Source organism: Amphiprion ocellaris, chromosome 6 (assembly GCF_022539595.1).
Source record: "Amphiprion ocellaris isolate individual 3 ecotype Okinawa chromosome 6, ASM2253959v1, whole genome shotgun sequence".
Taxonomy (NCBI): Eukaryota; Metazoa; Chordata; class Actinopteri; family Pomacentridae; genus Amphiprion; species Amphiprion ocellaris.
In genome coordinates, this window is record NC_072771.1 from 10,980,860 (window position 1) to 10,993,337 (window position 12,478).

Consider the following 12,478-nt stretch of genomic DNA (forward strand, 5'->3'; position numbering starts at 1 on the left):
TTTAATACAATACAAAATGGTAAACTAGACAGACTACCTTCAGAAAAAGGATCAATATCAAAAAGATCTAGAATACTAAACAATATAATAAAGGATATTGGTTTGATAGATACATGGAGGATGAGTAATCAAGCAGAGAAAGAATTTACATTTTATTCAAACGCTCATAATAGTTATTCAAGAATAGATTTTATTTTTATGTCCCGACAAGATGCACATAAAGTAATAAACAGTGGAATCGAGCCAATAACTCTGAGTGATCATGCACCTATTTACACTACAATAGAACTGGATCAAAATTCCTTTTCCTTCAAATATTGGAGACTTAATGTGTCAATTTTAGCTGACAATGCAGTAGTTAAGGAATTAAAAGAAGAATTTACTAAATATATGGAAAACAATGATAATGGTGAGGTAAATTTAACTACTTTATGGGAATGTGGGAAAGCGGTAATAAGAGGGAAATGCATGGAGATTACTTCAAGGATTAAAAAAAAGAGCACGAGCAAAAACAACTGGAAAGGGAAATAAAACGATTAGAGTTTGAACATGCAAAAACATTAAAAAAATCAGTTTTGTTAGAGTTAAAAGCTAAAAGAGATAAATTAGACCAAATGATGACATTCAAAGCAGAAAATGCTCTAAGATTTATAAAACAAACATATTATGAAAAAGGGGACAAAGCAAATAAGTTATTAGCCTTTCAACTTAGAAAGAAGCAGTCGGAACATGTAATAACAAAAATAAAACATCCGGTAACTAAAGAGATTAAAAGAAAACCAATTGATATTGCTAACACTTTTGCAGATTATTATAAAGAATTATATAATGACAAAGAGCAAGATACATTTGATAGAAAATTAAAAGACTTTATGAGCAGGTTTAACCTACCAACACTGACACCTGAGCAAGCAAGGGAGATGACAGACCAAATTAGTTTGAAGGAAATTATAGACACAATAACAAATCTAAAGAATAATAAAAGTCCGGGAACTGATGGAATACCGGGGGAATTTTACAAATGTCTGAAGGAAGAAATTGCACCAACATTAAAAAAGGTGTATAATTATGTATTAGAATCCGGAAACACTCCAACTTCATGGTCTGAGGCTGTCATCTCTATACTGCATAAAGAGGGTAAAGATCCTGCCATGTGCGAAAACTATCGTCCGGTTAGTCTACTGTGTAATGACTTAAAGATACTTACAAGTATTATGGCAAGTAGAGTACAGAAGTGTATTTCATCATTGATTAAACCAGATCAAACAGGTTTTATACCTGGAAGACAAGCTGCTAATAATATCAGAAGGACATTAAACCTTATAGCACATGCAAAAGCAAGCTCAGATACAAATTTACTTTTAAGTCTAGATGCACACAAAGCCTTCGATTGTGTAAAATGGCAGTATCTTTACTATGTTTTGACAGTGTTTGGATTCCACCCGAAATTTGTAAAATGGGTTAAACTTGTTTATAAAAATCCAAAATCAAAAATAAGAGTTAACGGATGCTGTTCCGACTCCTTTTTTCCTTTGAAGAGAGGAGTAAGGCAAGGCGATTGTTTAAGCCCACTTTTATTTGCACTTAGTATTGAACCCGTAGCGGAATATATCAGACAAAATCAAAAAATTAAGGGAATTAGAGATGAAGGTGGTATGGAATCAAAAATCTCACTATTTGCGGATGATATTCTCATGTACATAAGCAATCCAGAAACTACTCTCCCTACTGTGAATACTGTTCTGAAAGAATATGGGGAAATATCAGGGTATTTGAATAATGAAACAAAGTCAGTTGCTATGGTTATTTCAGGAGAATGCTCGGTAAAAGTAAAAAATGAAATGAAATTCAAATGGACAGAAGAAGGGTTTCGATATTTGGGCATTATGATCACTAAGAACCTATCACATTTCCAAAAGGCCAACTACGATAAAATAATGAATGAGATAAGTAATGATTTAACAAGATGGGGTTTACTTCTTTTGACATTAATGGGACGAATTGAGGTAATAAGAATGAACGTCTTACCTAGACTTTTATTTTTGTTTCAATCGCTTCCCATCCTGCTCCCAAACGTTTTGTTTACAAAGATAGATAAAATTATTTCAAAATTTATCTGGAAAAATCAAAAGCCTAGAATACGATACAAGTTACTACAGAGTTCTAAAGAAAAAGGTGGATTAAACCTACCAGATATTAAAAAATACTACTGGGCAGCACAATTAAGAGTCCTAAAGATATGGATTGATAATGAACAGGAGACTGGATGGAGGGAGATGGAACAACACTCTTGTCCCAAGATTTTACTGGAATCGTTGCCATTTGTGACAAAGAAAATATTTAAAGATTTAAAAATTAAAAATGAATGGGTTAAAGGAACATTAAAGGTTTGGTCTACTGTAAAAAGAAAATTAAGAATGTCAAATTCAATTTGTAGAGCCACCAAAATAGATCAAAATCCAGATTTTAAACCATCAATGGAAGGAGGATTTACTAAATGGAAAGAAAAAGGTTTGATATATCTTGGACAACTTTTTGAGGGGGAACATATGAAATCTTTTGAACAATTAAAAAGAGAATTCAGTCTATCTGCACAAGATTTTTATAGATTTCTACAAATTAGAAACTATCTGTATAAACATGAAGATTGGAATTATTTGTGTAAAAAAACAAATTATCTGGAAGAATTACTAATGAAAAACATAAGGAATACAAAACATATTTCAAACATTTATAAAGCTTTACAAGCAGAATCTGAAGATAATAATATAGATATTAAAGAAAAGTGGGAAAGACAAAACGATACTAGTATAACACAGGAACAATGGGAAGAATCATTTACAATGGGTCATACGATATTGAGCAGTGCTATATGGCGAGAGTTCGAATGGAAAACTAAAATGCAATATTTTATTGTTCCAACAGATAAATCAAAATATTATGGAAACTCTGATAAATGTTGGAGAGGATGTGATCAAAGGGGAAATTACGCACATATATTCTGGCACTGCCCCATAATACAAGATTACTGGGAAAAGGTTCAAAGTAAAATTGAAAATATTTGTGATGAAAAATTATTATTAGATCTAAAACTATGTATGTTGGGTATTAAATCTCAACTGACAACTAAAAATATCAAAATTATATTAATATTATGTACAATAGCAAAGAAAATGATAACCACCTCATGGCTTAAGCCACAACCCCCTTGTCCAGATCAGTGGTGGGAAAGAGTAATAAATGTGATGGAAATGGAAAGAGTGACGGCAAGACTAAGGTTTCAAACAAAAAAATTTGAATCTATATGGGCACCGGTCATAAGAGAAAATACAGGTTGAAGTAGAACCTACCTAAAAATGTTTGTTTCACCTATCCTAATGAAATGTATTTATTTATTCAAGTATATATTGGTATGTTTTCCCTAAATACTAGTATGTTTTGGTTTTTTTTGTTTTGTTTTGTTTTGTTTTGTTTTTTTGTTTTGTTTTTTGGTTTTTTTTGTTTGTTTGTTTTTTAATATATATATAGAATTTTCATTTTTGGTATTTAAGCTGAAAACAACATCGTTAGAAGTATAAAGTTTAAACATTATTTAGGGCACAAACGGGTGAAAAGAAAAAAAAGAGGTAAAAAGAATAGAGAAATATATATGAAATAAAGTTGCCATGCATGTCTATACATGTCTGCAAATATATATAATTAGAAAAGGGTGAAGATGGGTATGTATATGTTGGTACGCCTATGTATGTGTTTGTGTGAGTATATATATGTATATGTGTGAATGCGTAGAAGGGAGCAGGGGTTGAGATGCATGTGAATATATAAATATGTCAATACATGTAAGAACTGTAACTGTATATTGCTTATATAGATATGTAAATGTACGGCACTTGAGACTATATGTCTGTAGGTGTACGGAAATATACATGGTTAATAAGATATGTTTAAAAAAAAGGGAAGAAGAAAAAAAAAGAGAAAAGGAAATGGCAACATAACGAAAATCAACAATAAATATATATAAACCAAAAAGAAATTACAGAGCAGGGGAGGCAAACAAGAGGGTGATGGGGAAGAGACAAGGCCGTAAAGCCCTGCCATCCGCCCCACCACAGAGCCCATCGTTCCCGCCCCCACCTGCTCTCGGGGCCCCAACTGTCGTGTCCCTATATGTGCCTAAGAGTAGCTATATACAGTGAGGTGCGAAGTATGTGAAGTGCACAGTAAGAGGCAGTCTGGTGTGGATCCGGCCCATGAGGACAGAGCAGCGGGGGAGACATGTAGTAAGACCACCGGTACTGATGCAGAGGGCCCCCAGAGCCCGGAGGCAAGAGGCCGAGGTGGGCCCACCTGGACCCGACTGGCCCAGCCAGCACCAAAACCCCCAGAAGTTGCAGCGCTAGAGCAGCGCCCCGGCAGATGCCGTAGCTCCACCACGGGCCAGCCGCACGCAGCACCCCGCCCCAGAGGGAGGACCAGGCCGCACCACCAGGAAGCAAGGGCCATGAGCCCCCACGCCCACCCCGGAGCCGGCACGTCCAGGATGCAGGGCGCCCACCCCGCAGCACCACCGAGACCTCACCCACCCCACCACTCCCCAGGATAGCACCAGGCCCAGACAGAAGCCCCCAGCCAGCAGAAACTAATCTCCAGTGGCGGCACACAGGCAAGTACCAAGGCCTGTGCCCAGATGAGCCAGAGCCACCCCCCCAGAGAGACCACCCGGCCCCCATGCCAAACCCCCAGGCAGCGGAGGGCCCCAGGCCCCCCCAGGGGAGGGAGAGGGGTGAGGACGAGCGGCCAGGCAGGAGAGGAGGGAGGAGGAGGGAAGCAGAGCGGGAAGGGACGGGGAGCGACGGGAGGGCCGACCCACCCCAAACCCCAGGGCCAGCCGGGCGCCCCAGAAGAGACCAGCCGCCGCTACCCCCAAGGCCCCAGGAGAGCGCACAGGCCCAGCAGACCGAGGGCTCAAAGGGAGAGACACCGGGGACACCCACCCCCAGGGAGAGGGGCCCGAGCCACGCAGGCCCCGCAGAGCCAGAGAGCGACCCCAGGAGCAATAGGGAAAGGACACCACCAGTGCATGCACACAGCCTTGAAGTCCATGGTGCCATCCTACTTAAGAAGGTAGAGGGTTAATAAACTGAAATAAAGCAGAGACAAGTAAGACCATACACACAGACAGAATAAGTATCCCGATTTTATGAGGGAAGTGGCATACGCCCACATACAAGTGGAGGCTATAGATTAATATTTATTGATTTAATAAATGGAGACCATTTTTCTTTGAAGGAGTCCAATTGGTTTTTTCTGATAGCAGATATTCTCTCGAGTGAAATGTGTTCTGTGAGGAGGTTCAGCCAATGGATGATGTTGAGGGCTTTCTTATCTTTCCAGTTAACTAAAATAGTTTTTTTGGCAATGGCGATAGCTGCAAGTGTGGGTTGGATATGAATGTCTGGTAGGGCTGTTTGCGTTAGATCGCCAATTAGGCAAACGTTCGGGGAATGCGGAATCCCGCAGTCCAAAATATTGGAGAGTTTCTGTGTGATCATTACCCACAATTGATAGACGGGTGTACAAAGCCACAGAGCGTGAAAGTAAGTGTCAGTCATGTTTTGGGTGCATTGAGTAAATGTGTCTGAGCGCGAGAAGCCCATTTTATACAGTTTATATTGCGTTATATGCGTTCTGTGAAGCACCTTAAATTGGATCAATTGTAAGTTGGTGTTTTCAGTCATTTTAAATGTGTTTTCACAGATCTGGGTCCAAAAATCAGAGTCAAAAGATTTGGATATGTCTTTTTCCCATTTTTGTGTTGGTAGGTGTATAGAGTGTGTCTTTGAGAGTAAACTATAAATTTTTGAGAGATTCTTCTTATTTCTTGGAGACAGTTTCACAATGTATTCGACAAATTCAGGTGGCTGTAAATTAGAGATCGACCGATATGGGTTTTTCAGGACCGATACCGATACCGATTATTAGTAGTTAGAGGAGGCCGATAACTGATATTTGGAGCCGATATTCATTTGCAGTAAAAGTGTAAAAATTAGCGTGAAAAAAATTGAATAATGCAAACACTGAACTTCATTTAAATGCCTAAAGCATGTTTATTTAATCAAACAGAAAATAATAGCTCCAGAAGTGCATGGATTTCCTACACTCAGAAGCATCTCTTATAAAGTTGAATAAAAGCTTAAATAAATACCTCCCTGAAATTTTTCCACAGTAAATAAAGTAAAATTTAAATATAACTATAATGACTTATCTTTGCTTTAACCCTTAGGAATCTGGGGGGACAATTTGACTGAGGTCCATTTTTGACCTGTACCTTTATATTTCACCTTAAAAATTGTTGATCTTGCTTTGCTTGGTGTCCTTTTTTCAGCACAACCTCACCTGTATGATTCTACAATTATTTATACATTTTTGATATAATGTATGAACACACTTGACCTAAAATTGCTGAAAAAATACAAAGTCTGAGTAGGAAAAAGTTAGATTTTTTTTTTACTGTGGACACCATAAACATGTGTAAAGAATCCTTTTCAGAACTTAGAATGCAAATATAAATTGTTTATGTCATAAAATAATGTGCAAATTCAGCAGTCAACACAGTTATATACCACTATTTGCACTAAAATGCAGGAAATTTTTAGGCACTTTGGCACAACTATTTACAAAATCATCAGGAGTCACAATAAAATTTTACATAAATGAATTTGTGCCACTCCAAAAAAAACTTTTTCTGTCCACCACAGTCTCTACAATGGCAAAAACTATAGGAAAGGGGCTTCATGGCTCAGTGGGTAGAGTGGCCGTCTTGTAACTGGAGGGTTGCCAGTTTGATCCTGGCCTGGAGAGCTCATGTTGAGGTCTCCCTGAGCAAGACACTAAACCCCTAACTGCTCCTGATGGGTTGTGGTTAATGCCTTGCATGGCAGCTTCTACCATCAGTGTGTGAATGGGTGAATGTGATGTACAATGTAAAGCGCTTTGGGTATCGTTTCAGGTACAGTAAAGCGCTATATAAATACAGACCATTTACCATTTAGGACCATGTGGAGAATCTGGAGTCCTGGTGTTCTCCATTGCTAGAATAAGTTTATTATTATTATTATTATTATTATTATTATTATTATTATTATTATTATTTTACATCTGAAGCAAAGTCTTTTTTTTCTGTGCATCTTGTGTCTTCTCTGTGTCTGGCAGAGAGAGTGATCTGTGGCCAAAGCCAGTGAAGGACGTGCTGCTCTTCCAAAGAGTTATAACTATCCCCTGACTAAATAAAATGATAGAAAGTTCCAAATCCGCACTTTGGCCATCTCTCCTCTGTGTATTTCTTAAATATTCCACTCTCTTACTAGTAACACAGAGACGCTCTGACTGGGATCATGCCTGTGCAGCCGCTCTCATCCCCCAGCCGCTGCAAGTGTTGAGCGTCTTTGTCCCATGTGCTTCCAGCAGGGAGTCTCAGAGCTGTTTGTTTTTCACACGTCACTCCCTAAGAGTTGCAAAACTCTCCCTGATGTTTCTGATTGTTTTTGTGTCGGCTACAGAAGGCTTCAAAGAATCTCCCGTTTAGCCGTTCACCATACAATGACGCACGAAATGCGCTCGTCTAAAGTTCGCTCAAAAGTACAGCGTTTATTATTGATCATAACTCTGGTTTTACTTGGTCGATCAACACTATTCAAAAACTGGTAGAAAGTTCAAAATCCGCACTTTTGACACACGTTTAAAGGGAGACTCGTCGACGCTTCATCTTCCTGCTTCGTTCGATTAAGAGGATTAAGTAATTCACAGACATGTCGGGAGGTAATAGGAGTTAGCAGAGCTGCCGCTAATGTTTACTCCGCTCTTACGTTATTCTGCTGCTCACTGTAACGTTAGTAGTAGTTGTGAGATCTAGAGCACTGGGATGTTTATTACAATTTCGGAAGAGTTTTCTGCATTTACCTTCGACACGTGTTTTCTCTCTGGAGCTTCTCACACAAGAAAACTTTCCCTCTCTGCTGCGTGTGTGAGGACAGCTACTGCTTCAGAGGCTCTGCCACTGAAGCTTAACCAATCAGAGCGCGGGGTGGATAGTGCTGGAGACAGAAAGCAGGAGAGAGAGACGCGGCTGCATCTGAGCCGAAATAACTCAGGTTTAAATTGATTTCTTCATATCGGCCCGTCGGATTAAAAAAAGGCCGATGCCGATATACGTCAAATGTCCAAATATCAGCACCGATAATCGGCCCGACCGATAATCGGTCGATCTCTAGAAAAAATAACTAAATTCAGGCTTTAAGTCATCAAAATCACTTTTTTCTATATGTCCCATTTTCCTTTTTTAAAATAAATTTTAAATTATCAACACGTATATGTCTATTCATTGATTCAACTGTCAACCACAATTTTATTTGAATTGAAAAACTTCATTTATTGTGTCAAATATTGCTATTTGACAAAACTGCAATTATTGCGATTAATTAATTACAAAGCCTGTAATTAATTAGATAAAACATTTTAATCGCGTCCCACCACTAATTGAAACATAACAAAACAACAAATATTTCTCAACATTAATGCTCTGTGTGAAATACCAGATGCAAATACAAAACAACAGCAAGACCTTGTTTCATAAAATTACCAAAATTAATTTTTGTCAATAGTTTCAACAGTATATTCTTAATTTTTTGCTATTAATGTATTACAATACCCTTCTATGTTACCGCAAAAAAAACAAACAAACAAACAAAACACACAAAAACATGTTATTAAACAGTTTCCTTTCAAATAGCACAGTTTTTTAGTTGTTTGCTCTGTTTGTCTGTTTGGAAGAAAAAAACACTGATCATGTTGCAGCATACTGTACTGCAAGTACACAAGTATGCTGTGTATGCTTTGTGTGCGACATAACAAAACAGGCATTAAGAACAGCAGCAATAAGAACATGCAGTGAGGACAAGAATGGGTTAAAAAAAACTGCAACTTTCTAAAATATGTCCTCTGTGGAATAATTTTAGTAATATAAACAATACTAGATGCATCTTGTACAAGAGGAATCACATACAAAATGAGCAACAGCATGAATATTTGTTTCAGTGCAATATAACTGTGCAATAATCCAGAAATGGGCTTGAAGAGTTGTGCCTTGCACTGCAAGCTCATTCTTCAGCTTTTGAGTTTTGGAGGTAGCTCTCTTCGGCCTGAATTTATTATGACCTGCTGAATGAAGGTAAAGGTGTTCATCCTCCTCAGGTAGTGCAGGTGGAGTGTGGAGGTAAAGCCAAACAAGAGGCACATTGGTTGAGGTAGGTTGGTGAGTGTGTCCATTACAGGGCTGCCCTCTAGGATGATTCCCACTCATGAAGGGTTTAGTTGTGGTGATGCTGGGCTTGCAGCGCTGTTGTCCTCATAGCAGAGTAATGCCACTGGAATGTCCCCGGAGTCTCTCTCATTAAGATTCTATATAGTGCAAGAAACAAGACAAAACAAGGATATTTAGGTTAACAACAATTTCTCTATGACCTTCTTTAATATTGCAATTTTTCTAATTCATTGTGGTTGTATTTTAGGTTGTGTTGTGTAAACAAGTTGTTAGAGCCATTTTTGTGTGTGTTCTATGGGTGCCTGTTGGTGTATAAATTTCATGTTTTGACAGTAGGTGGTATATTGGACAATGTAAATGAATGGTATAAACAGAGGAAAGGTTAATTCAGGTGTGCTGCTGACTGGGGGGAAGCACACAGTTTTTTAATCAGAGTTTTAGTGGCCGAATTTAAGCCTTTTAGTTTATTTTGCATGTAAGTACAAATTAGTGGAACAAGAGTGTGTAGATCAATAAAGGCGATACTGGAAATATGCTCAAGATCTGGATTCCTTCAATGGAGCCAGCACAAACTATACCTTACCTGGAAGTTCCAGCAGCAGCCCCTCACTGGTTTAGGTTTTTTTGTAGAAATCAAGTCACTATACAAGCCCTTTTAATGTTTGCATACTTTGTGGTATAAAATGCAATAATTAGTTTTGCCTTGCTTACAGGGAAGGCATATTATCAAGTTAAAATCAACTTGAGTTCAATGAAACAACTTCAGAAAATCTAATTATAATAATCCATCATCTCAAATAAACAAAACCTGAAAATGGCAAAACTGATTCAAACACTTATCAAAAACCATTACTCACCAAATTGCTCTGAAAGAACACGGATGCATCGTCCCTAAGAATGACTGGAAGTCCTCTCAGGACAAGGCTTCTAATGGCTGTTGGCTCAGTGCTCTGCAAAGGTATAAAGGTATAATGTACACTTAATGTAGGACAATGAAATATATCTTATATCACTTTATTTATCCATATAAAGAAACACCTAAATGGAAGAGAGAGTTAGTTTATGTAATATGGATGAACTAACCATCAATATCAAAAAGAAAACAGGAATATCAACCCACCGTTGTCTGTTGTAGCAGGTCAGCTAATTGCTTGCCTCTCTGACCCATCTTCCTCTTGAAGAGTTCCATGAAAGTAGAAAGAATTTTTCTTGAAGATTTCAACCCTGTTAAACTCCAAGTAAACCTGAAAAATATGAAAAAAATACATTTGTCATGAGAAAAAATTACCATGACAAACAGCAAAACTTAATTCTAGAGTCTTCAGTTTGCATTAGACCCACATTTATGATGTGAAAGCAGGATAAATAGCTATGGAGTGCATTGAGAGACTTAAATGTACACATACATTCCTGGTGTAAGCAAGAAAGAGTTCAGTTCTGGCAGAAGTTTTAGCCTATAATGTTTGATAAGCTGTGTTCTCTTCTCACAGATGACAGGGCAGTACTTGCATTTCCAAGGCATTATAATGAGGCTTTATACAAAAATAGGACAATAAATGGGGCTAATGTTAAAAATGGGCATTTACTTTTCAAAACTACACTGAAGTAATTTGAATTCTACTCTACTGTTTCAAAACTGTATGTAGAGAACACACAGGTCGAGAGAAACTCTAAAAACAAAATGATTATCCAAGTCTTACTATTCATCTTACCCACATTCACATGTACACATTTCAAGCTAGAAAAATACCAGCAGTTTCCGATTAGTACTGGAATAGAAAAAACAACTCACCTCGTTCAGACAGAAAATGGCATCCGCTTTACTGGAGACAAATGTCCTTTGAAAGGGTCCAAACTTGTAAAAAATTGAAAAAATGCAGGCAGAAAACGTATTTTCCAAGAAGCATGAAAAGTGCAAAGGCCTTACATTGCTCTGTGAAAATGAGAAAAAGGCGCAAACTTCTCTGTATCCTCCAACGGACAAGCCCAGACTTGTTTTGACTTGTGAGCCAATCAGAACACTGCAACAAATTGTGGCCCGTTTTAAGTTTGTTAAACTTTAAAAAACGAGTATACCCACAGGCTGTCTCAAACACTCTCCATATACTCAAACGGTTTAAGTAATGCAACAAAACTCATTTTTTTCAGTGGTATTTACTGAAACTGTTGAGTAGAAAGAACTTTCGGGTTAACAGTGAGGAAGCACTTCTGAGGACCTTTTATGATTCTGTGGTGGCATCAGCCATCCTGTATGGAGTGGTCTGCTGGACAGCAGCATCACGGCTGCAGACAGGAAGAGACTAAACAAACTGGTAAAGAAAGCCAGCACTGTCCTGGGCTGCCCCCTTGATCCTGTGGAGGTGGTGGGAGACAGGAGGATGACGACAAAGCTGTTGTCTATCAATGGAGGAAACCTCCCACCCCCTGGAGGAAACAGTAACATCACTGGGCAGCTCCTTCAGTGATGGACTGCTTCACTTGTGGCATTTGAAGAAGAGGTACCGCAGGTCCTTCCTTCCTGCTGCAGTCAGACGGTACAATCAAGCCTGTACAGAGTAGTTCAGCTCACCCATTAACTGTGCAATAAAAATGTATATAAGAACACTGTGTAATTATATTTCTTCTTGAAGGAGAAAATGACTATATCTGTGCACTGTGTGCACTGTGTGCTGCTCTTTTTCTTTTCTTGCACTATTTCTTGTATTCACTGCTGTAACATCAGAAATTTCCCTGCTGCGGGATCAATAAAGTTTTAATCTATCCATCTACAGAGCCAGAGGCTGCAATTTCAGGACCACAACGAGTATTTCACACAAAGTACTACTTCATATCTTTCTTAAGATTTTAAAGGTTTAATTCATCCAAATAGTACTTATTACAATTTCATGACTTGGTTGCTAAGACTTGCATTTGGACAAATTGTGTAATTATCAGGTAAAATAACGAAATCATCTTTAATGGCCTTTATGGTATCTAGGTCTCAGACAGCACAGTCTGAAAGGCTGGAAAGAGGCAATACACATGGACAACTCTGGGGTTAGATATATATTTATTTTATCGAATAACATTAAATAAAAATAAAAGATAAACACACAAACACAAAAAATAAATTAGCTCTGACTCCCGCAGCAAAATCTCTCATCTCATTATCTATTGAGA

General features: G+C 38.1%; 1 long non-coding RNA gene across 1 annotated transcript; it reads right to left on the reverse strand.

The window, feature by feature from the left end:
- Positions 1–8,527: 8,527 nt before the first annotated feature.
- On the reverse strand, positions 8,528–12,211 carry LOC129349187 (uncharacterized). The gene is made up of 4 exons (XR_008602085.1): positions 11,112–12,211; positions 10,440–10,563; positions 10,177–10,269; positions 8,528–9,456 (listed from the first exon to the last, which is right to left on the reverse strand). It is a non-coding gene; the product is annotated as an uncharacterized LOC129349187 (long non-coding RNA).
- Positions 12,212–12,478: the final 267 nt, after the last annotated feature.